At 40.4% G+C, this 25,147-nt stretch overlaps 1 protein-coding gene across 31 annotated transcripts in view; it reads left to right on the forward strand.

Moving 5' to 3' along the window:
* Positions 1–25,147, forward strand: part of TENM3 (teneurin transmembrane protein 3) — a 2,195,833-nt gene that overhangs the window by 957,667 nt on the left and 1,213,019 nt on the right. For all 31 annotated transcript variants that reach the window (XM_073341694.1, XM_073341703.1, XM_073341702.1 and 28 more), the window contains one exon: positions 7,711–7,873. The gene's annotated coding sequence lies outside the window, so the exon portion shown is untranslated. The remainder of the gene's footprint in view (positions 1–7,710; positions 7,874–25,147) is intronic.

Raw genomic sequence — 25,147 nt, forward strand, 5'->3', positions numbered from 1 at the left:
GTTGGGTTTTAAACAAACTGCTTAAGAATCAATGGTGTAAGCAGCCTGAAAATTCAGGTGAAGAGTGTTGTTTGCTGCGCTGTTGTACCATGTTGGATACAAGAGAGACAAGGTGAGTGAGATATCATCTTGTATTGGACCAACTTTTCTTGGTGGAAGAGGCATAATTTCTTCCACCAATAGAATTTGGTCCAATAAAATATATTATCTCACCCACCTGGTCTCATAACACATAGAAAAAACAAAGTAGCTATGAGATGATGTCCAAATCTGCACATGACCTTCAAACGGATCCAGTGGCATATCCCTAGTAAATGAGTCAGACTGAAATAAAGAGGCAAGAGAGGCAGGGCAAGATACTAATGGTTGGAGAAAAAATTACTTGAAAACATTTTTCAAGCTCTAATGAAGGTATCTGTGGGTACACCTCCAGGAAATATTTTGAAACACTGGAGTGGCAAAAGAAATCTGACCCCAATCCCTGTATTGTTGTCTCTCTGTCTTTTTATATATCTTTTCATTTCTTCTTAGTTTTACCTTTGGTCAAGTGAATTGTGCTTCACTTTCCCTTTGCTGTTTTCTGTTCACTCATCTGGCTTTTCCATAAACACTGTTTTTCTGTGTAACTGACAAGAGGTGATGTTTCTAGTGTGAAGAATTTTCTGATTTTTTTCTGTCCTGTCCCTACCTCTCATCTTTGATTTTCTTTCTGCTTTTCTTTTTGTTGTTTTAGCTCCTCTTCCCATCTGTTCTTTGTCTATTATTCTCAGCTCAATTTACAACATTGTCTCTTTTCCCTCCTTCCCAAAGATCTCTCCCTCCTGCCCTCCCTCCCTCCTCTTCTGTTCCCTTTTTCTCTTTTTGATGGGTCATGTCTTCTTCCTTCCCAGTATGCATTATTGCTGCCTTTCATTTTGATGCACCTTGGTAACAGTGTTATGTTAGTCTCATGGAGAAGTGGAGAAAGATACAATAACTTTTTCCCACCTACCCCTAAAATGAGTCCAGAGGCAACGTGTGTGGGGTCATGCAGGGTCACGTGCCTGCACCTCCCAGATTTCTACCAGAGTTTATATGTGTGTGTGTATATATATATATATATACACCAGATTTCTACCAGAGTTTTTATATATATATTGTGGGGTATAGGTTCAAAATATAAGTGCACAGTAGTTTATTTCAAAACAGAGATGCCAGCAATAGCAAGCTTCCCCCCTTTGTCCCTTGCCTTTGCAGGCCCAGCTCACGCTGGCCATGACATGCAGCAGAGTTGCAGGTGGGAGGCAAATTCCACTCTTGCCTGAGGCTTGCAGGGCTGGGCCTCCCACGGGATCACCACTGGCCTTTGTGGCCTGGCACCTGCCACAGTGTTTGGGTTTCACACAGGGACCTGGAGGAATTTAACCAATGCCACAGGGTGGCACAGGAAGGGGGGACCATGGAAGCCATGGCTGGACATCACCCAGCCTCCAAGGGATCGGGGCAGGGCTGGAGTTGCCCCACTTCTGTGTGTGGGTTTCCTGTTGACTCAGCCCTGCTTAGTCACATGGTACCACTGGATCCCCTCCCAGTGTGGCAGCTGGCAGATCCAAGCCAGTACAATGACCTTGGAGGCCAGGCGAGCTGCAAGCTGTGCTACAAGCTGCACTCCATGGGGAGAGGCAGCAGCAACAGTTGGCCACTGCAGGGAGGGGAGACGAGAGGTAAAGGGGGAGGTATGACTCAAGCTGTTTGGGGGGTGGCTGAACCTTTACATTCCCCCCGCCCCATACACACACATGCTATCAACAGTTACATGTCACCTCTGAATGGGTCCTATGAGAGGCCAGAACCATGGATCTTTCTTCCAGCTAGCCCTGTAGTTAATTAGGTCCTGTGCAACTAAAGCCAGATGGACGTATTATTTCCCTGGTTATATCTATGTAAGCTGGAGTGATTTGCTGATTTTCCAGTCAAGATACTTAAGAGCAGTATTGAAATGCTCCAGAGAGTTTGTAATTTTGGGGGGAAATCATACTAACTGTGCTCATGCAATACAATACTAGATTTGAAATGGCTTAGAACAGGGGTGGGCAAACTTTTTGGCCCGAGGGCCACATCTGGGTGGGGAAATTGCTTGTAGGGTTGGAGCAGGGGATTGGGGTGCGGGAGGGAGTGTGGGGTCTGGGAGGGGTTGTGGTGTGCAGGAAGGGACTCAGGGCAAGGGGTTGGGGTGCATGGTGTATGAGGGGGCTCAGGGCCAGGAGTTGGGGTGCAGGAGGGGGTGCAGAGTTCAGGGGGGCTCAGGGCATAGGGTTGAGGTGCAGTGAGGGGTGTTGGAGGGGGCTCAGGGCAGGGGATTGGGGTGCAGGTTGCAGGAGGGGTTTGGGGTGTGGGCTTGGGCCCGGCGCTGCTTACCTTGAGTGGCTCCAGGATGGCAGCAGCGCGCAGCAGGCTCTGCGCACCACGCTTGCCTGTGGGTACCTCCCCCAAAGCTCCCATTGGCTGCAGTTCCCCGTTCCTGGCCAATGGGAGCTGTGGAGGGCGATGCCTGCAGGCAAGTGCAGCGTGTGGAGTCCTCTGCCCCCCATCCCCCTTCCCTAGGGGCCACAGGGACATGGTGCCAGCCGCTTCCGGAAGCGGCACAGGGTCAGGGCAGGCAGGGAGCCTGCCTTAGCCCAGCGGTGCCTTGGGGGTGGCAATCCCACAGGCCAGATCCAAATCCCTGATGGGCCGGATCTGGCCCATGGGCCATAGTTTGTCCACCCCTGGCTTAGAAAGTTATTCTACTTAAACCTACTTCAAAATGGAAACCTGCAGTCTGTATTGATGGTGATGGGCCCAAAGTGTTGACACAGCTTTTGCTGACCCCTAGAGAAGTCTAGTTTCATCTGCCTGTAGCGAACTTCTTTCAGTTGTTCCTTCTGTTTCTTCTGGTCTAGATGCAATGACTAATAGTAGGCTGGGTTTTTGCTATGATCACAAGAAAAAATAATCTCAGAGTTTAGCAAAAAGGGCATGGTTTCATGAAGACACAGAAGAGACATTGTGTGGAATAACATTCTGGTCACTGGAAATTCAGGCAAGCCTCATTTGATAATTTCTGACACACTCTCACCTTGCAACAGTGTTAACCACAGTACAAAGGAGAGCACTGCTTGCTTCTTTTGGAAAAGATTCAGAACAGCTAATTTGGTTTAGCTAACATTTGTGTGAAAATGCAAATTGTCTTGCCCTCTGCTTTGAATTGGTGTTTTGAACATCCATTCACTTATTCCCTCTCCAGCCACACCTCCAGAAACAGAGGTTATTTATCTGGATCATCAAAACAACTCCTTTAGGATCCTTGGCTCAGACAACAGTGCTTTGAATTCGGGAACCGAAGAAAAGATTTATTTTGAGGAGTTCTATTCCAAGAACCTTTATTTGCTACTGGCATCATATGTCATTTTCTTGGAGTGTGAGAGTGCAGAGGCTTTTAAAAAGCGAATGTCTTAAAGGAAGTTGCCCTCTGAAATAATCCATATTTTAACCTCCCAAGTGATGATAGTGGTCAAAAGCAATTTTTTCCACTTCAGTAAGATGTATAAGAATGCACAAGATGGGTACCATAGCTTTTGTCAATTTACAAGTGGAAACAAAAAGCAGAAATCCTTAAAGGCTGAGGCTAAACATTTTGCCATAGCACTTCAAGTAACCAGTTGAAATGAAGGGTGGGGGGGATTAAAGTGGATTGACTCAGATGTAGATACTGGAAAGCGTTCACAGAAATTATAAGAAAATAAAGACTCTTATTCACTGCCTTTTTTAAAAAAACAAGCTGGAAAAAAGTGCTGGTCAAGTAGGGCAACAAAATTTTGGCCCAAAACACAGTGGGGATACCTCGACTCCCTTACATTCACCTTACACTGTGATACCCCTTTCTCCCGACCCTTTCACTTATTTCTTTTTATCCCTCTTCTCCTTCCACCTTCATCTCCCTTCCTCCTCACCTCTTTCTCTCACACTTTCCTTTTCCTTTCCTTTGTGTCTTTTTCCTGCCTCCCTTACCCTCCTGCTCCATTTCCCATTCCTTCCCCTGCTCTGTCTCCTTTCCCTCACTCTGTCCTTGGTCATTTTTTTCAAAGGAGTTCTTTAAAATGTGGTTAGCTTTGGTAAAGAGGACCTTTCCTTATCAGGAGAGGTACTGTATTGCTAACAGAGAAATGACTATGCAAATGAACATATATAATATTGGTATGGGAATTACTATACTTATGCCTGTGTTAAAGTTCTGAATATGCAGGTGTAAACTAGATGATTTCAACTCTGTATGAACTGAGATCTCATACAGGTAATAGAAATGGTATGCCTTCACTCCAGCCAAACTCCCTCTTGAGCAGAGCTGGGCAAAGTTTTTCAGACTAATAGTGGATTTGCCAGGAAATGCAGTTTTTCCCCAACCCCCAAACTATTCACAAACTTAACACAAATTTGCCAAATAGTTTCAGCCGGGGGGGAAAAAAAAGCTAGATCCACAAAACAGCCAGTGAAGGAGCATGGATTTGAATTGGTCTCTCCCCTCTCACAGGTTAGAGCCCTAGCCACTTAATTCTCATTCTCTTACCCAGTGATTAGTCACATATTTTATACAAAGTTCAGTGGAGAGATGGAGAGACCCACCTCAGAATAGCTTATAGCCTTGTGGTTTGGGTACTGTCTTGGGAGATAAGAGATGCAAGTTCAAATCCCTCTTATCATGCAGAAGGGGAATTGAACCTGGGTCTGTCACTTGTTGGGCAAGTACTCTAACTGAGCTAACAGTTATAATGTTAATACCACTACCTCCTCTGTCACCTGACACTTTGTAGTCTAACCCTTTATAAATGGTTGAAAACGAAATAATTTGGGTAAATGTTTTTTCATTTGACCCAAGACAGATTTTTATTTTATTTTTTTGATTCAATGAAATTTTTCAGAATTTTTGGGTTTGGTTTGGGTTGAACCAAAATTGTTTTTGAAACTGCTAGCAAACTAAAAAAAATCAGCTCTTCATCCAGCTACATTCCTAAGTGCTTTGTAAACATTTATTTATGTAAATATTAACAGTGCGGCTGGTACTGTACAAAATATCCAGGCAGTCTTGTCCAAAATTGTGTACAGCCTAGAAGACAAATATAGAAAGATTCACTGGAGGTCCAGAGGAAGGAATTACCTTAGCTAAAGTGTTTGGTTGGTTTGATTTATTTTTTAATTCTCTTATAAATCTGATTTTAGAAGTGTTGTCAATGTTGGTTTAGGCATCTTCTAGTCTACACCTGAAATAATCAATGCTTTCAGGGGAAGTTCAAGACCTGTAAAGCCATATAGGCCCAGGGAATTATCCCTGTCAAGCACACCTCTCCCTTTTCAGCAACACTGGTACAGATTATGATCTTGGCAAGGAAATATTTTTTTAAATAACATGTACATTCATTATTATCAAACTTTATATTAACAAATATACAGAAGAAAATTGGGCAGGCCAAATAGTTTTTGATCATTGTTCATGGATTTGAATCATATTTCATTCAAGTCTTTGTCTAAGCAACTCACTTCTCTGAAGTTTTCAGTGAAGGCCCAGTGAAACCAGTGAAATTAGAGCCTTCACTCATATGGCAAACTCTTATTACCTCCGGTATGTAATGTACATTTTGGGCCACATTGTTTTTATTTAAGAGATGCATCAGATACAGATTAGTCCCCTTGACATGGTTCCTTTTGCTCAATGTCCTTCGCACTGTGCAAGGGACAATTGAGTAAAAGACTGGTTTGCTGTAGTAATAATATGGTTTGATTAATGTGCTCATTGAACATAATGGTAGAAAGGGATTGTTTCTTGTTCTGGCTAATGATTTTCTTTCTTCACCCGTTTATGTATTTGTGGTTTTGCTGTTATTACAAACATTCATAAATAGAGAACTTCAACATGCTGTCACAAATCACCAAGTGTTACTAAAAAATTAAGGCCCATAGCTTAGGAACTCAGTTATTCTCTGCCCTGTTGAGGCAGAGGGGGGCCTTCCCCTGTTTGTCTCTTAGTGTAGTGAGTAGGCTGGGTATCTGCTATAGTGGCTCTTCCTTTCCCAGAGGGTCCCATTCCCAACTCCACACCAGCCATCTGAGTTGCACTGAATCCTGAAGAACACACACAGGATTTCCTCCAAGAATGCAAGCAGCTGTTCTACCACAAGGATGCTGGAGGCAGTGACTACCTAAGATCCAATGTCTCCAGGAGCATGGGTGGGTGCTGCACCTCTGCACACCCCTACCAGATCAATGCTACAGATGAGCTTTTTTTTTTTTTTGAGGGGAGTGGAGATGTGTGATAAATTCATATAATATTTTATTACTGCCAGTCATTACAATAGCAACACACACAGTAAGTTAACATTGTGTGCACTATTAGATATAAAATTGTTTGCAAGGTCGTGACTGCACGCAACATTGTGGATGAATGAAAGAGCATTGCCAAGAAAACACAAACATAAATTAAAGTTCTTTAATTTAGGTGTGGGATAGATAAATAATGATTTGCAGCAACCGGGGATCTCGTGTGGCTTTGTTCATATTTTAATAGTTTACTCCTCTTTGCAGTTTCAGTAATTAAGTCTTATGACATTCCAGAAAGCATAAATCCTGCTGAGATGTTTAAGTTTGGAGCATCCTCTTGATGTACAATAAAAAAAAAAAAAAAGACACTTACCCAGGATCTTAACAAGCTGTTTTGCTTTTAGCTTTGAAACACAATTGAATGGTAAAGTTATGTGGTCTGCTCAAACTGTTTTAGTCGCATTATTAACTAGAACCTCCTTTTGAAATTCATTGCCTTCAATTATATTTTTTAAAAGAATTTTAATTATGTGACTGAAAAGAATAAAGATGCTCCAGGCTCCATTTGTTTACCATGGAAGGCCTTAAAAAATGAGGACAGAGCTTCCCAGCTCATGTAGGGGTTGCAGAGAGAGAGAGAGAGAGAGATGACTTTTAATTCGACAAGTTCAGAGAGATTTCTTAGTTTGACGCGCATAGCAGGGGGTCTTTGAGCGCCTGGCAATACTTCAGCATTCTGAGCTTTGAAAGTCTTTCCCTGCAGCAGAAATTGTATCAAAAGCCAATGATAATATTCCCTGCAAGGTAAAGCACCCTATTGAAGATTTCTAGAGCTGTTTATTTATTCATCACAGTTTTTTCTTTTAGGACATATCAGGCATATAGGTAATAATTCGCATAGATGATAGAAAAATGCAATAAATAAATAAATAAATAAAAATGCCTTATTAATAATTTCAGTCTTCCCTTCTTATGCTTCTCCATAGGCCACATGTAGCTATAAAATATGGTTGGTGCTTGCCCTATATGTGTATATAATATATAAAATTCGCTACAAATCTGAGTCTTTCCCTGTTTTCAGTAAAATTCTCACTCTTCTGTCTACCTTTGATCACTAGCTGGGTACATAGGATGTTTATGGCTGTTTCCTTCTTACTAAGCCCTCAAAGTGATGGGATAATTTTACAGGAGGTTAATCAGTTTTGTAGGAGTCTTTTTAAATCTTAATTTTTAAAGTAGGTTTCAGGTAACTGATCCAAAGCCAAGATTAAAGCTTTATTTATATTCAAAAGGTCTGGTTTTTAATACTTTTGCATTACCTTTATATGAAAAATATGTACATATTTTTTTCTTCTCTATTTTTGTTTTGTTTTTCCACAGCAGAGCGAGGGCTGTGAGGCTACGACAACCTGTCCCTAGTGTAATGTCAATGTCGACTATCACTTTGGCAGAATCCACCAGCTCAGTGAAGACTAAAAGAGTCCCTCCTCCTGTTTTTTCATCTGCTGGTGGCATTCAAAGTGACCTTGCCTTGTAAATATTGGTGAGTGACCACAAGGGAAAAGCAGTTCCTTGATGAAAAGCAACTTGTTTTAAAAAAATGTGGTGACCTGCATTTCTTTCTAGGATAAACATGAGGGAAAGAGTCCATACACAAAACATATGCAGGACATGTTTGCTGTTTCAATCATAGCTAGGTTTATTTAACTATATTTATTTCTTTCTGAAAAACATGTACTGAGCTATAGCTAGTAAGAGGTAATCAACATGTGATAATATTTTTCTTATATAAACCTCTTCCTGCCCAGTGGGTGACTCAGTATTCTTGCCAGCAAGTTAAAGAAGTATGGGCTGGATGAATGGACTATAAGGTGGATAGGAGGCTGGCTAGATCATCGGGCTCAACAGGTAGTGATTAATAGCTCCATGTCTAGTTGGCAGCCGGTATCAAGCAGAGTGCCCCAAGGGTCTGTCCTGGGGCCTGGTTTTGTTCAATATCTTCATTAATGATCTGGAGGATGGTGTGGATTGCACTCTCAGCAAGTTTGCAGATGACACTAAACTGGGAGGAGTGGTAGATATGCTGGAGGGTAGGGATAGGATACACAGGGCCCTAGACAAATTAGAGGATTGGGCCAAAAGAAATCTGATGAGGTTCAAGATGGACAAGTGCAGAGTCCTGCACTTAGGATGGAAGAATCCCATGCACTGCTACAGACTAGGGACTGAGTGGCTGGCCAGCAGTTCTGCGGAAAAGGACCTAGGGGTTACAGTGGACAAGAAGCTGGATATGAGCCAAGAAGGCTAACGGCATTTTGGGTTGTACAAGTAGGAGCATTACCAGCAGATGGAGGCCCATGATCATTCCCCTCTCTTCGGCATTGGTGAGGCCTCATTTGTTAGTATCTAAGGTGCCACAAGTACTCCTTTTCTTTTTGCGAATACAGACTAACACGGCTGCTACTCTGAAATCTGGAGTACCGTGTCCAGTTTTGGGTCCCACACTACAAGAAGGATGTGGAAAAATTGGAAAGCATCCGGAGGAGGGCAACAAAAATGGTTAGGGGACTGGAACACATGACTTATGACGAGAGGCTGAGGGAACTGGGATTCTTTAGTCTGCAGAAGAGAAGAATGAGGGGGGATTTGATAGCTGCTTTCAACTACCTGAAAGGGGGTTCCAAAGAGGATGGCTCTAGACTGTTCTCAGTGGTAGCGGATGACAGAATGAGGAGTAATGGCCTCAAGTTGCAGTGTGGGAGGTTTAGGTTGGATATTAGGAAAAACTTTTTCACTAGGTGGGTGGTGAAACATTGGAATGCATTACCTAGGGAGGTGGTGGAATCTCCTTCCTTGAGGTTTTTAAGGTCAGGCTTGACAAAGCCCTGTCTGGGATGATTTAGTTGGGGATTGGTCCTGCTTTGAGCAGGGGGTTTGGACTAGATGACCTCCTGAGGTCCCTTCCAACCCTGATATTCTATGATTCTATGATTCTCATCCCTGCTCCAGTTCCTGAATGCTTGATAAAAAGCTTGGAATAGTATAAAATGGCCTTTAAAGTCCCAAATCTGGGAGGGAAAGAATATCCCCAGTGTAGGAGCTAAGGAAGACAGCTGCAGGCTACCTTCTGAACCACCCCTCATCAGCTTCGGTGTAAGGGACATGTAAGTGGTGGGACAGCGGCAGTCACTCCTGCAGAGATTCTGGGAAGTCCATGAAGGCTACTGTAACTTCAAGTGCCCCTCAGGGCTGTTTAAATTGTGCCAGAGGCCACTAAAGCCACTTGAGCTCCCACCCCTGGCTGTGAGTTCTATGCTGCACCTCTAAGAGGCACAGAATAGAATCATACCCAGTGTGTCTAAGGAGATATTTCGTATTGAAATCAGACGTGTGGAGAGACAAAGTCACTCAGGAGTAATTTATATATTATAACATACACAAATATTTTAAATGATTTGTTTGATAAAAATTAACCGTTTTTTTTAAAAACGTTGAGTAGTGTTAAATGCAGGGGTGTTCCAAGGCTGTAAATAACTTAAATATTTTAATTATTTAATCTACAGTGGTTGTCATAAAAAAGTAAACATTTGCCCATAGTTACCATTCAGTATTATCTGAATTACTACAATCATTTGAATTAACTCCTATTATGACTACAGGGAAATAACTGTGGTACCTCATTCATTGCTATATGGTAACTGTCAGCACAGATTGACATTTTAATGGCTATACCTATCCTTGAAGTATGCTATTTTATAAACGGACTGTACCAGCCTCAAAAGATGCAGCTATAGGAAAGTTATTGTAGCATGAACCAACAGTGAAAAGTCTTTCCAACAGAGGAGGAATTGCTGTCTAGTGGTGCCTGTCATTGCAGTAATATTGGTGGACATTTAGGCAATTTAATCCCAACCTTGGTTCTGAGGCTGCCCATGACTTTGTTTGGACTGGCTAAGGAAATAAGAAGAGGAGACCCTACATTCTGATTGAGGATCATTTTTACAATGATAAATAAGTGAAAGAATGAATAAGTATAGAATTGAACGAATGCATTTTCTGTAGCTATGCATCTAGTAATATTTTGCTATGCTGCATCGCATTATGCTGCTTCTGAGCTATGTATAATTTGAGGGATGACACAGTATGATTCATTAACAGAAAGTGTCCCTATTCGGGAGAGCTCTTAAGCATGTACCTACGTGATTTGGGTCCTTATAGGGATAAATTCCACAATCACTAACTCTCCTGCAACCCCAAAGAAAATAAATAGTGCTGCTTGGGTGTATGTGATGCCATAATGTGTCTGAGTGTCTAGCGGTTGGTGCAGAGATGGGTGGTCCATGGCCAGACCTTTGGCAGTCAGCAGGAGGAGAAAATGAAATCACATTAAGCAGGGATAAGTAACAAAAACCAATTTGGGAAAACACTGCTCTTCCATTTAAAAAAAATCAATTATTTGATTTTCTAGTGTGGTTCATTTTATTTTTTATTTTTTTTAAAAAAGTGATGCTGCAGTGTTAGAGTTGTGAGCTATTCAGGCAATCAGCTCAGATAGTTTGCTTGTTTTTGTAAAGGATGTAAACAAAAGTGAATGGTATAGCTTTGGTAATGACTGTACTGTGCAAGTTACAATTCAGCCATATTATTAACTCTTTGCATAGTTTGTTGCATTCTTTAAAATAAAAAAAAAATTGAAACTTTAGCAGATGCTTCAACAGTTTGACACAGCTGTGGACCCTCAGTCTCTCTTTATTTGTCCATTTATTGGCATCTATACCTGTTACCACTAGGTCCCCTGAATGGGTACATGAATCATTGCTCATTGTTTTAAATTATGAAATTTATGAAATTTAAATTATGAAAGCTCTTTCCAGAGCAAGACTAATAGGTTGAGCATAGGATCAGTTGTGATTGCTTTTTCCGCTATTTGAGGTAATACCTTTATGAATCTATGGTCTATTTTGATAAAATGCCCAAAATAGGTCATAGAGCAGCTTTGTAGAAACTGGTATGTGATCAGAGTGGATTAAAGTGGCATTATTATTTGTTTGTTGGTTCATTTCTGGCAGTACCTATAATTAGAGTTAGGTGAATAATGGATTTTTCCATTCAGTGGCAATTCTGAAAAATTTAAAAAGACTTCATTTTTGGGTCAAACCAAAAACATTTTTTTAAAAAATGAAATGAACTGTTTCATTTTGACCTGTTTGCTTTTCTTTGGGGTGGGTTGGGGTAGGGCGCGGAGATGACACTTTTTCTGGCCCAATAACTATTGTCATTCACAGTGACAATTCAGAGTCACTGGGCCAGGAAAAGAAAATGAGAATGACTCCATAGCATGGCAGCTTGGGCTCCCACCTATGATGAGGGAGACCCAAGCTCAAATTCCTGCTCTGGTGGCTATTTAATTGTTTATAAAAAGTAGAACAGCTTCAATGGGAAAGACTGAGAAAGTCTTATACCATAGCCCAGTTGATAGGGCACTCACTTAAGAGACAGAAACCCCATGTTCAAATCCCATCTCCTCCTAAGGCAGAGGGGGAGTTGAACCAGGTGAGTTTGCTAACCACTGGATTAAAGGTTATAAAGAGAGCCCTAATCCTACTTTTTTCCCTCTCCCCAGGCTGTTTTGTGAATCTAGTCCTCCTTTGTAGTTGTCCAAATGCCAGTACTTGACACAAAATGTTTTGTTTCTCAACAATCTGAAACATTTTGATGTTTTTCTCTTTGGTTGAAACTATTTGGTGACCTCAACACACATTCATGAATAGTTTGGGGTCAACCAAAACTGCATTTTTTGTCAAATAAACTGTTTGCTGAACCAGTTTTGTGCAGCTCTATCACAATATGCTAGGTGCTTTCCAAACCGAATATGCACAAGCAACTCACAAAAATCAGAGTTATTTACCTATAGGATGAGTAGAAAATGACCGGCAACATCTAGCTGTCAAGAGAAAGGAGTGACTTCGCACAGTGATGATTTTTCTAATTTTGTTTTCCATTTTCAGTTTGTTTGTCTCAGTCATGTATCTCAGTCTGATCTGGCAGATGGTTCTGTGATCCGTTGCACACTGTTTCCTTTGAATTTTCACACATATTTAAAGTTTTGTTTGTATAACTAATTTGGCACTAGTATCATAGGCATTCTGGAGAGTTCATGGGCCTTTAAAAAAAACAAAACAAAATAAACAAAACTTCCTGCCTGAATGTGGAACAAGTTATTAAGGATGGGGAGCCAATTGCTGGTCTCAATTTATTACAGCAGAATGGTGTTAACCTTTCACTGATTATATTTTATTTTTTTAAAAAAGTCCAAGACTATTCTTCAAAAGATTTGCAAAATCTAGTGGCAGTTCTACACAGAAAGCTTTAAAGACAAGTTTACCCTTTGAAGCCAATTGCTCCAAACTACACATGGAGGATTAATCTTAATGAGGACACTTCCGTGCAGTTTGGTACAAATATTGATTGATGGTGCTCACTACATTAGCTTCCAGTAACATAAACCATCTTCAGTACTAAACATAGTTGCTCTCCATTAAGATTAAATAAGGGATTTTGCTAGAGAAGAATTATAAGTTTTCCTTTTTATCTAAATAGTTTTCCTTGTGTTTTCTGAATTGATGAGAATCTGACAGAAATTAATGTATAATGTTATTTCATTTTTGAATAAATAATTGTGAAAATTGTTAAATGGTAGAGAAAACAGGAGGAATAATGCAAGAAACATACCAAATACAATCAGTAAATATAATAAGTACAAAAAAAAAGATGCAGGAAATCATTGTGATCCATGTGGTCCTATTAGAAACTGAGCCTACTAAATAGTAGGGAAATTTTTGCACTAATATTTGTTTACATTAGAAAGCAAATTTTGATTAATTGTTTTCAGGACTTTTTTAGGCTCATTCTGTGCAAACATTTGAGCTGTTCCAGTGTACACACCTGAAAAGAATATTTTCAAGTTTCCAACCTAGAACATTCTCTGAAAGTGAATTAAAATTATGTATTGAATTAAAAAAATGACATTTGATTAATTATGTAAGTCATCCAATAAAGGAACTGAAAAAATACCTGGTAAATTACATGGCTAACCAATAGAGAATACAGGATATTCACCGTGAGGTATTTGTGAATAATATTCAGAGCAAGAACACTTCACAGAAGAAATCCATGAATAATTTTGAATAACAAATACATTCAAGAATTTCACAATTGGTTCTTAGCTAATTCAAGAACATTCAAAAGTGAAAACCATTAAATAAATTAATCATTTCAATGTATTGGCTTGTCTCTATTAGACACATGCTTCGAAAAATGAGATGCGGCTATGGAAATCATACAAAATAAGTCTCTTGTTTGGAGAGAACTTTGATAAGTTGCTTTGTCTAATTATACAGGAAGCTCAAAAATGAGTTTTATTCAAATGTTTCTATAATTAAACATATTGTACTCTATGAAGTTACATTGAAAGCTTTCAAACAACAGCATTAAAAAAAACAGCTGACCATGTGACAGTGCTTCAAGGAGAGAAGTAGCTGTCTAAAGCATCCAGGTCAAGATAAGCTTGTGTATACTTTTGTAGTTTTGCCTCAGTTTCTGGGTGGTGTTTCAATAAAATATTTTATACTATACTACCTAAAATGTCTGTTTCATGGTTAATGTGGAACAATTTTTTTCCATTTTAAGTTGCTTTCCATTTTTGCCATTCTAATCACATAATATGCATGGGGTTTAGTTTAATTTTAATTACTTAGGGATAGGTTTCCCTAGCCTCTGTTTGCCAGAAGGGGGGAATGGGTGACAGGGATTGGATCACTTGATGATTACCTGTTCTGTTCATCCCCTCTGAAACATCTGGCATTGGACACTGTCAGAATACAGGATACTGGTCTGGATGGACCATTGGTCTCACTCAGCATGGCTGTTCTTATATTGCCCCAAGGGTAGGTGAATGGGAGGCAAAGTCACATCGGGTAAAAGGTCTATTCCAACAATCAGATCTGAATTTCACAATTCAGGAATATTTCTTTCTCAGACAGCTTTAAATAAGAGAATAAGAGAAAAAGATTCAGAAATGTCAATGATAGATAGTTCTGCTTTAAGTTTTTAGTCTAAAGCAAAGCAGTCTAATGCAAAACTTAGCAGAATGTAAGCTTCACAGTGTCTTTTGGGGATTTGCCTGCCAGACTTCTGAATTTGTCTTCAGGAATAAATAATCAAATTGTAATGCAACCTGATGATATTCGTTTCTTAACATCATGAAAGTTCATCAGTACATGTTGAAGATGTTTTCTTCTTGTATGATGATTAGGAATGAGCTTAAGCTGCAAATTTCACATGTGGATTTCAAACATTCTGAACTTCAAGGTGGTTCAGGTGGGCAGTTTTTTTCAGCCTATCTCTAATATTGATTTTTTTTATCTATAAACATTTCTAAGGCACCTGTCTTCGTAGTGTTTGTCAAAAAGATGCTTTGTCATTGCATATTGATACAACCATGTACCTTAATCGTCTTGTGTGTTGATAGTTGAGGACCAAAGTAAATTTGCAACTCCTTATTTGGGTCCTGTTGGTCTTGCAAGATCCAAGGCAGACCTGAAGTGGCACTGTCCTACATATTACAGGACAGGTAGCTACAGAAAGCTACAGAAGCTCCATTCACACTTAAGTCACAATGGAGTGGTTCTGACAAGTTCTAGAGTGCCTTCTGCTGTTTCAAATCTTGGTATTTTGTTTTATCGGTAGTTTTTATCGTTGTGGCTGCTGCATCCTCAATTAGGCTGGTCTAGGAGAGGTCTTTTTTTAAATTGCCATTTCCCCACCACCACATATATTTTTAAACTAGCAGTGATTGTGCTTGAAGCCTTCATCGCCATAATGGTTCAAATTCCATGCACTCCCTTCAGTGTGATTAAATCTGCCCTCCTCTAATTATACAGTGCAGTTCCATTGCATGTGGGCAGAGACAGGAGTCTGACAGCCTGTATGTACACACTAGAATTTTTATGGTGTAGTGGAGGCAAGCCCCAGGAGGAAAAAGTGGAGGGTTGGATCTTCAAATCTACCACCTAGTCTCCCCATATAGGGGAGACTGTAGAACTGGTGAGGGCTATGATAGCCCTAAGGCTGCAACAATAGCGAGGGTGGCCTGTGAAGAAAAAAAGGCAGTTATAGAACCTTGATTATCTGGACATCACTTTTTGTTAAATAAAATTAATTACATTAGTATCAAAACTATCACAACTGCAATCAGCTCTGCTGGGGAATGTTTCCATGATACTTTGGCATGAATTATGTTATCCCAAAGTAATGTGTATTATATAACAGTAAACCACACCAAAATTATGCAAATGTAAGGGTGAACTGAATACAATTTATGAGAAGGAAAAGATTTAAGGCTAGATGGATTTCTGCATCACCAGTTTGCTTGCTTTTATTTCTGTTAAGCTTTAATTTCCACAGCTACAGCACTATTTTTTTAAAAAAACAAAATGAATCAAGAATTGGTACTCTTAAATTGTCAGTGGCCTGTGACTGACTGATGGCAGCCAACAGCTGAACTGAAGGTTTGCTGTAGCTAGCAGGACATATGGAGGGTTACATTAGTTAGTTCCTTCCATAATTAAATATTCATGAAGTCCAACTGAGTCATTGGAGATAAAAAAAAGTTTTAAAAACAATTTATTTTTCTCCTCTTTCCTGTCCAGCTTTTAGGTCTTTTATTCTTTTTATGGTTTGTCTTTTAATTCATATTCTGTGTCTGTCATTCAAACTGTTCTCTTAAGATGTTCTAGGCCAAACTGTCGGAATTTATAATCTGTAATTAGGGCTATCAAGTGATTAAAAAATTAATCACGAATAATCGCTCTGTTAAACAATAATAGAATACTATTTATATACACATTTTGGATGTTTTCCACATTTTCATATATATTGTTTTCAATTACAACACAGAATACAAAGGGTGCCATGCTCACTTTACAATTATTTTTATTATAAATATTAGTAACATAAAAATAAAAGAAATAGTATTTTCCAATTCACTTACTACAAGTACTGTAGTGCAGTCTCTTTATCATGAAAGTTAAACTTACAAATGTATAATTATGTCCAAAAAAAACTGCATTCAAAAATAAAACAATGTAAAATGTTAGAGCCTACAAGTCCACTCAATCCTACGTCATCCAATCACTCAGACAAACAAGTTTGGTTTCAATTTGCAGGAGATAATGCTGCCCACTTTACAATGTCACCTGAAAGTGAAAACAGGCATTTGCATGGCACTTTTGTAGCTGGCGTTTCAAGGTATTTACATGCCAGATATGCTAAACATTCATATGCCCCTTCATTCTTCAGCCACCATTCCAGAGGACATGCTTCCATGCTGATGATGCTCGTTAAAAAAAAATATGTTATTTAAATTTCTGATTTAACTCCTTAGGGGATAATTGAATGTGTCCTGCTCTGTTTTACCTGCATTCTGCCATATATTTCATGTTATAGGGGTCTCAGATGATGACCCAACACATGTTCGTTTTAAGAACACTTCCACTGCAGATTTGACAAAATGCAAAGAAGGTGCCAATGTGAGATTTCTAAAAATAGCTACAGCACTCAACCCAAGGTTTAAGAATCTGAAGTGCCGTCCAAAATCTGAGAGGGACGAGGTGTGGAGCATGCTTTCAGAAGTCTTAAAAGAGCAACACACTGATGCAGAAACTATAGAACCCGAACCACCAAAACAGAAAATCAACCTTCTGCTGGTGGCCTCTGACTCAGATGATGAAAATAAACATGTGCGGGTCCGCTCTGCTTTGGATTGTTATCGAGCAGAACCCGTCATCAGCATGGACGCGTGTCCTCCGGAATGGTGGTTGAAGCATGAAGGGACATCTGAATCTTTAGCATGTCTGGCATGTAAATATCTTGCGACACCAGCTACAGCAGTGTCATGTGAATGCCTATTCTCACTTTCAGGTGACCTTGTGAACAAGAAGCAGATAGCATTATCTCCTGCAAATTGTAACCAAACTTGTTTGTCTGAGCGATTGGCTGAAGTAGGACTGAGTGGACCTGCTGTCTCTAAAATTTTACATTGTTTTATTTTTGAATGCAGGGGTTTTTTGTACATAATTCTACATTTGTAAGTTCACCTGTCATGATCAAGAGATTGCACTACAGTATTTATTAGGTGAATTGAGAAATATTTCTTTTTTTTTTACAGTGAAAATACTTGTAATCAAAAATAAATATAAAGTGAGCACTGTACACTTTGTATTCTGTGTTGTAATTGAAATCAATATATTTGAACATGTAGAAAACTTCCAGAAATATTTAAATAAATGGTATTCTGTTGTGGTTTAACAGTGCGATTAATTGCTTGACAGCCCAACATCCTTCACACTCCTCTCGTCCTGTGGTTGCCAGGAGCCATGCCTATGCTCAGCAGCTTCCAGTTCATGTTTTGCTCTTCACAGCTCCAAGGGCCATTCCAGCAGATGAGGATCAGCCAGACACAGCATCCCACTGAGCACCCCGTCAGCATCAGGAGCCTGGAAAGTGGTGGCACAGGAGTAGCTATGGCAGCATCTAGGCCGCCAAGGGGTTCCCACTATAAGGGGGAAATCCTCCATTGTAAATTAGGCAGTATCTTTGCTGTACTAGTTTGCTAGCACAATGCCTGGGTTTAAAGTAGAAAAACAGTTTCAATTTTTGCATTTCTCTACCCTTAGAATGGAGTTAAATGTGGGCTGTGCATGCACGCACACCCCCCCCCCCTTTAAAATACATATGTTGGGCATAGTTAAGAAAAATATTTCATCTCTCTAACCATTGAAAAAGGTATTCCTGATCCTACTAGGCCTGGCCTACACTAGAAAATTAGATGAGTTTAACTACATCTAATTCAGTAAGGGTGGGCCCCTTACTGAATGAGGGAGGCAACCTAGTGACAGAGGATGTGGAAAAAGCTAATGTACTCAATGCTTTTTTTGCCTCTGTTTTCACTAACAAGGTCAGCTCCCAGACTGCTGCGCTGGGCATCACAAAATGGGGAAGAGATGGTCAGCCCTCTGTGGAGATAGAGGTGGTTAGGGACTATTTAGAAAAGCTGGACGTGCACAAGTTCATGGGGCCGGACGAGTTGCATCCAAGAGTGCTGAAGGAATTGGCGGCTGTGATTGCAGAGCCATTGACCATTATCTTTGAAAACTCGTGGCGAACCGGGGAAGTCCCGGATGACTGGAAAAAGGCTAATGTAGTGCCAATCTTTAAAAAAGGGAAGAAGGAGGATCCTGGGAACTACAGGCCAGTCAGCCTCACCTCAGTCCCTGGAAAAATCATGCAGCAGGTCCTCAAAGAATCAATCCTGAAGCACTTGCATGAGAGGAAAGTGATCAGGAACAGCCAGCATGGATTCACCAAGGGAAGGTCATGCCTGACTAATCTAATCGCCTTTTATGATGAGATTACTGGTTCTGTGGAAGAAGGGAAAGCAGTGGATGTATTGTTTCTTGACTTTAGCAAAGCTTTTGACACGGTCTCCCACAGTATTCTTGTCAGCAAGTTAAGGAAGTATGGGCTGGATGAATGCACTACAAGGTGGGTAGAAAGCTGGCTAGATTGTCGGGCTCAACGGGTAGTGATCAATGGCTCCATATCTAGTTGGCAGCCGGTATCAAGTGGAGTGCCCCAAGGGTCGGTCCTGGGACCGGTTTTGTTCAATATCTTCATAAATGATCTGGAGGATGGTGTGGATTGCACTCTCAGCAAATTTGCGGATGATACTAAACTGGGAGGAGTGGTAGATACGCTGGAGGGGAGGGATAGGATACAGAAGGACCTAGACAAATTGGAGGATTGGGCCAAAAGAAATCTGATGAGGTTCAATAAGGATAAGTGCAGGGTCCTGCACTTAGGATGGAAGAACCCAATGCACAGCTACAGACTAGGGACCGAATGGCTAGGCAGCAGTTCTGCGGAAAAGGACCTAGGGGTGACAGTGGATGAGAAGCTGGATATGAGTCAGCAGTGTGCCCTTGTTGCCAAGAAGGCCAATGGCATTTTGGGATGTATAAGTAGGGGCATAGCGAGCAGATCGAGGGACGTGATCGTTCCCCTCTATTCGACATTGGTGAGGCCTCATCTGGAGTACTGTGTCCAGTTTTGGGCCCCACACTTCAAGAAGGATGTGGATAAATTGGAGAGAGTCCAGCGAAGGGCAACAAAAATAATTAGGGGACTGGAACACATGAGTTATGAGGAGAGGCTGAGGGAGCTGGGATTGTTTAGCCTGCTGAAGAGAAGAATGAGGGGGGATTTGATAGCTGCTTTCAACTACCTGAAAGGGGGTTCCAAAGAGGATGGCTCTAGACTGTTCTCAATTGTAGCAGATGACAGAACGAGGAGTAATGGTCTCAAGTTGCAGTGGGGGAGGTTTAGATTGGATATTAGGAAAAACTTTTTCACTAAGAGGGTGGTGAAACACTGGAATGCGTTACCTAGGGAGGTGGTAGAATCTCCTTCCTTAGAGGTTTTTAAGGTCAGGCTTGACAAAGCCCTGGCTGGGATGATTTAACTGGGAATTGGTCCTGCTTTGAGCAGGGGGTTGGACTAGATGACCTTCTGGGGTCCCTTCCAACCCTGATATTCTATGATTCTATGATTCTATGATTCTACATTGGTCAGGGGTGTGGATTTTCCTGAGTGGTGCTGTTAAGCCAACCTAAGTCCCCTAAGACAGTACTAGGTTGATGGAAGAATTCTTTTGTCAACCTACTTCCTCTTAAGGAGATGGATTACTTACGCTGATGGGAGAACTCCTCCCATTGGCATTCATAGTGTCTACACTGAAGTGCTACGTCAGCATAGCTGTACCGCTATAGTGTTTTAAGTGTAGACAAGCCCTTAGTAATTGTACTCTTGTTATTAGAATAGGGAATTCCAGATCAAACTGGTAATACGTGACCTACCAATAAAAAGTATGGATGGATGCACATTGGTATGTTATGTTCTTCTTTATAGCCTGTAGATTAATGGTGATTTTGACCATATTAGTGTATGTTTCATGTGAAGGTGGAAGCCATGTGCCACAAGTTTTAATTTTTTTAAAAACAATAAACTGTTCTGAAAGTTCAGCTCATAAAGTATAAAATGTTAGTGGCCTGGGTTAAATTTTCAGAAGTGTCTAAGTTGCATTGTGACTGATTGTGGTTGATCTCCTAAGGAATGGAGGAGCTTGGGCTAGCCAGCCTTGTTTATGAAGGAGGCACATCTTGTTTGGATCAGGTGATTCCTCTGTGAAGAGCAGTGGGAAGCTGCAGTGAGGTGGAGGGATGCTTAGGTAGAGCAGAGACTGGTAGAAATGAGTAGGGCCCAGCAGAGTCAGATTTGTGACTAAAATTCCAGCTAAGAAGGGCTGGGAGTAGCCTTCTAAGGCAGGAGAGACCCTGACCAAGCAGGGGCACTCAGGAGGCAAGTGGCCTGTTTATATGCATTTCCAGAAATGACTTAGGCATGTAAGAGCATAAGATCCACTGACTTTCACTTTTGAAAATGGGATCTGGGCTCCTAAGTCACTTAGATGCTTTTGAAACTATTACCCCAGGTTTTTAAATCTCACCCTAGGTTAATGCAAAACACAGTGAGGTCCAAATCGTGAAGCTCCAATAGTTTCCTAGGGATTCACCTACAGTAAAAGCATTTTCAGGCTCTAGGCAGTCCTAGAGGACAAGGCTTTTGCTCCGTTGTGGAATGCCCTTACTGTGTTAGTGCAGAACTGTGAGGATAACAAGGTCACACTAGCTTCAGGCAGTGATAAATGATGAATTATCAGGAACTGAACATTGGGAGAATGTATTAACCCATCCACGTTGTCCTTTACTCTGTAACGAGAAAGAAACATGATTCAAATGAATGCACAAGTTAAAATTAGGCTATTCTTCCTCTGAAAAACTCCATAATTGGGTATTTAACCATCTGGTTCTTGGGGTTTCTGCTTTAAAATAGAAATTAGCTGTTAATATCCTGGGAAAATTTTGTGTCAAAGGTTACATTAAACAAAAGACAGATCTAGATTATCTGAAGAATGTGGAGTGATGTTTAATGCAATTTTTTTTTAAAAAAAGAGGATGTGTGTCACTGCAGGTCATTTCTGAATATTCTTGTTGAGCTTTCTCTGTTGGATATGCAATCTCAGCTAAATGTTTTGAAGAGGAGGAATCAAATAAATTGCCTTATTTTGGGTCTTTCTCATCTGTGTACAGTTGTGCAGCTCTAGTAGACCTGAAAATTGTGCAGAGACAAACTTTTTAAAAAAATAAAATGCTTTTGAAGCAGAAAATTGCTTTTCTGCAATATTGTCTAAATGACAGGATGTGACAGCGAGACAAGAAGTTGCCATCATGTATTGATATTGTAAAGCAAACCTTACATAACAAGGAGGATTATTTGTTTTTAATTTCTTTCTTATTAAACTATAAAAGATTTAATTCAAACAACACTAAGAATTTAACTTAAACCAACAAAAACAAGGACCACAATTTAGAAGCAAGTCTGAAAGTCCATGCTTTAACCCACCTGTGCTACCTAGATATTGCAGGGCACATAGTGTATGATATATAAGATCACACAATGTTTGTCAGCCCTTCAGAAGCTTTAAGCACAGTGAGGTGGGTTGAAGAAGAAATGTGAGCCTTAATTCTATATCTCCTTGATTTTATGTTTGTCAAATCCTTAGCATTGTTTGAAATCGCTTGTAGTATAATAAGAAAAATGTGGCTTATGCCTTTTGATTAGCCCCTTGATGTTTTTCTAACATATTTTGCATGGTTTAATTTCCTTTTTTTATGGTAGTTTATAAATATAAAATAAAATAAAAGGGAAGAGGAGTGGAAGGGGAAGAAAATGTGTCATTCACATGCTAAGGGAGTTCAGACTCCTTTGAGCCCACTATCACATTAATGGGCCAGTTGAGATTTATCAGGGTTTTGTGTATTAATCTTTATACACATTCACATACTAAAATTGCTCCTTTGGAACTGTAATGCTATTAGCTGAGAATTTGTGCAATATTAGCAATGTGGATTTCCATATTATGGAACCATAATATCAAAGGGTTATTAAAAATCCATATAAAGTATGGCACATGGAGGCACTTTCTAAGCCTTAATAGCACCATTGCTTTCTGTTTTTTAAATACCAAAATGGTTAAGTCTATACTATGAAGAGAAATCCTTTGGCATCTTGTATGAAAAACACAAACAATATTATATTACACAAATATGCCTAATGTGGCAAAAACGATACATCTTGGTTTCTGCTGGAGGGCAGGAGGGAGAGTGGAGTCTTTTTTGTTTGGATGTTCTTTGTTCATGTTTTGGGGGGGTTGCATTACTGTAATTTAAAAATAGCACATTATAGATATGGACTAAACAAAACAACACATGAATGGTAAGCAATAACGCTTTTCACATGGCTGTTTACAGGTTCTCCATCTACTTCAGTAGCCAAGATGGGAGATGACACCTGTCCTCTCCAGCATAAAATGTCTTCCTACTTTAGTTAGTATTCTCTACCAATGTGGATCCAGTGGGGTATTGGAAGAAGACAGTTAAGGTTACATAACTATGTGAAACTGAGTCATTTTGGTTCTAATGGGGATTATGAAATATTGTAGTTATGGCTTATGTGGCTTTGCAGCCTTTGGGCCAGATAATCATCTGGTATGAACTGGAGTAATGGAATTACTTTGGTCAGTTTACAACAGCTGAGGATCTGGTCCTTTGAGTTGCAAGTTAAGCCTAAAATTCAAAGCAAAAATATATTGAGTTGAATATAGTTTTGTGACAAAACCAGCCCTGCCCTCATTTCTCTGTCTCTGCTTTGAGATGAGAAAACAAGGAAAAATGGACCTGAATGCCTGGGCTCTCAAACAGGTTCCACATTCCACTCAAATTTCTCCTTATAGAATCCATCTTCCTCAAAAGCCCAGGCTTCATTGGATGGAGCAGATAAGGCAGTGGGTGTCTACCTCCCTCCACTTAAATTTTTCAGGTAGTGTTGAATTGGTCCACTAGCCCTTCTTAGTGCTGGAAAGTGGCTGAATTTCTTACCCCATTCTTCATGGAAGATTAACTGGTAGGTCCTTCCTGAACATCCTTCATATCCAGGATTTTATGGCAGGGAAAGTGAACTTCCCATCCCCATATAATTAGCAATGGAAGACAGGACAAGTTCTTCCTGGTCTAATTTGCCACTGAATCTTCTGGTCTAATTTGCCACTGGACTCCTAGTGCACTAGGCTATTGGGAAATCACATTAAAACTGTTATGTAAACTATTTCCTGAGAGTGCACTGCATTCTAGGGTATCTCAGTCCCAGAGTTTTAACAGTCAGTGCAATTACAGCAGTAGGAACCAGAGGAACATTTCCATTTCCACTGGAAACAGGAAGGCTGCCTGCCATCAAAGATGGTGCTGGGATATAGTTTCATCTCCAAAAACCTGTCAGGCTGGCCCGCTGAAGGAACTGGATGACAAAAGTCAACCAGCTTCCTACCCCTAAAGAACTGGGAGGGAGGAACAGGTGTTTTGTTTCCCTCTGAAGACACCACTACTCTTACTCCCACACTCCAGCAAATAGGTTAGAAAAAGGTGATCTTTGGGGATTGGTTGGAGCTGGCAGAGGGTTTAGCCAATTCAGCTCTAATGCAATAATGACATTCTGCAATGGAGCAAAGGCCTTGTCCTTTCAGACTGCCATTAGCCTGAAAATGATTTTACCAGTAGGTAAATCTCTAAGAAATTATTAGAACATCGCAATTTGGACCTCCCTGTGTTTTGAGGCTGTGTAAACCTATGGTGGGATTAAAAAACCTTGGGTAACAGTTTCAAAAGAACCTAAGTGACATAGACACATAAGTCCAATTTTCAAAAGTGAAAATCAATGGAACTTGGGCATAAATCACTTCTGAAAATGGGACTTAAGCACTTTGGACAATGTTACCCCAGACTAGTAACCCCTTTATCCCTAATGAGCTAAAGTTTGTGAATAGTCTATTATGTTTTAAAAAAATTAAAACTCATGGCACCTTAGCCCTCTATGCTGGAACATACACTAAGATGTTTAAATTACCCTTATTATCCAGGCCAACATGCAAAATATAACATACAGATATGTATCCATACATACTTTTTGTTGGTAAGCCAGATATTACCAGTGTGAGCAGGAATTTCCTATACTATTAAAGAGAGTACACTACTAATACATAATTATTTTCCAGAATACATTTTCAACAGTAAGCTGGAATACATATTTTTAACTATGCACATCATGTATATGGGTTTAAAAAGAGAGTGTGTGTGTGTGCGCGCACGTATGCACATCACATTTTTAGCGACTTTCTAAGCTAGAGAAATGCAAAAATTTAATCTATTTTTCTAGTTTAAACTGGGCTGCACTATGCCAGTCTGCTAGCAAAAAGATATTTCCTAATAGTACTGAATTTACGAGGGAGGATTACTACCATGTAGTGGGAACCCTCTGGTGGCCCAGATGCTGTCACTCTGCTGGCACACACCCCTGCCGGGGCTTATGAGGGAGTTCTTTGAAGGCTGTGTGATAGGGTGGACTCGGCCCTGAGCCCCCTGCTGGATTCCTTGTGGCCCTGCCATACCCCGCCCCAGAAAAGGGCAGTAGAGATGTCCTCTAAGCTGCCTAGAGCAGCTGTGTGGGAAGCCACCAATCCGGGCCCAGTAAGCTAGTATAAGAAGAGCTGCAGGGCCAGAGTGAGACTAATTCCTTGCTAGAGCTGGAA

This window comes from Lepidochelys kempii, chromosome 4 (assembly GCF_965140265.1).
Source record: "Lepidochelys kempii isolate rLepKem1 chromosome 4, rLepKem1.hap2, whole genome shotgun sequence".
NCBI lineage: Eukaryota > Metazoa > Chordata > Testudines > Cheloniidae > Lepidochelys > Lepidochelys kempii.